This window comes from Mandrillus leucophaeus, unplaced genomic scaffold (genome assembly GCF_000951045.1).
Source record: "Mandrillus leucophaeus isolate KB7577 unplaced genomic scaffold, Mleu.le_1.0 Scaffold163, whole genome shotgun sequence".
NCBI classification, from domain to species: Eukaryota; Metazoa; Chordata; class Mammalia; order Primates; family Cercopithecidae; genus Mandrillus; species Mandrillus leucophaeus.
In genome coordinates, this window is record NW_012101621.1 from 165,750 (window position 1) to 167,216 (window position 1,467).

The following is a 1,467-nucleotide window of genomic DNA, read 5'->3' on the forward strand; positions in this document are numbered from 1 at the left end:
GTTTTAGATCTTTCCAGCTTTCTCTTGTGGGCATTTAGTGCTATAAATTTCCCTCTACACACTGCTTTAAATGTGTTCCAGAGATTCTGGTATGTCGTATCATTGTTCTCATTGGTTTCAAAGAACATCTTTATTTCTGCCTTCATTTTGTTATGTACCCAGTAGTCATTCAGGAGAGGGTTGTTCATTTCCATGTAGTTGAGTGGTTTTGATTGGGTTTCTTAGTCCTGAGTTCTAGTTTGATTGCACTGTGGTCTGAGAGACAGTTTGTTATTTGCTGAGGAGTGCTTTACTTCCAAGTTTGTTGTCAATTTTGGAATAAGTGCAATGTGGTGCTGAGAAGAAGGTATATTCTGTTGATTTGGGGTGGAGAGTTCTGTAGGTGTCTATTAGGTCCACTTGGTGCAGAGTTGAGTTGAATTCCTGAATATTCTTGTTAACTTTCTGTCTCATTGATCTGTCTAATATTGACAGTGGGGTGTTGAAGTCTCCCATTATTATTATACGGGAGTCTAAGTCTCTTTGTAAGGCTCTAAGGACTTGCTTTATGAATCTGGGTGCTCCTGTATTGGGTGCATATATATTTAGGATCGTTAGCTTTTCGTGATGAATTGATCCCTTTACCACTATGTAATGGCCTTCTTTGTCTCTTTTGATCTTTGATGGTTTAAAGTCTGTTTTATCAGAGACTAGTATTGCAACCCCTGCTTTTTGTTGTTCTCCATTTGCTTGGTAGATCTTCCTCCATCCCTTTATTTTGAGCCTATGTGTGTCTCTGCATGTGAGATGGGTCTCCTGAATACAGCAAACTGATAGGTCTTGACTCTTTATCCAATTTTCCAGTCTGTGCCTTTTAATTGGGCCATTTATTCCATTTACATTTAAGGTTAATATTGTTACATGTGAACTTGATCCTGTCATTGTGATACTAGCTGGTTATTTTGCTCACTAGTTGATGCAGTTTCTTCCTAGTATTGATGGACTTTACATTTTGGCATGTTTTTGCAATGGCTGGTACCTGTTGTTCCTTTCCATGTTTAGTGCTTCCTTCAGGATTTTTTGTAGGGCAGGACTGGTGATGACAAGATCTCTAAGCTTTTGCTTGTCTGTAAAGGATTTTATTTCTCCTCCACTTATGAAACTTAGTTTGGGTGGATATGAAATCCTGGGTTGAAAATTCTTTTCTTTAAGAATGTTGAATATTGGCCTCCACTCTCTTCTGGCTTGGAGAGTTTCTGCCAAGAAATCTGCTGTTAGTCTGATGCGTTTCCCTTTGTGGGTAACCAGACGTTTCTCTCTGGCTGCCCTTAACATTTTTTCCTTCATTTCAACTTTGGTGAATCTGACAATTATGTGTCTTGGAGTTGCTCTTCTCAAGGAAGATCTTTGTGGCATTCTTTGTATTTCCTGAATTTGAATGTTGGCCTGCCTTACTAGGTTGGGGAAGTTCTCCTGGATGATATCCTG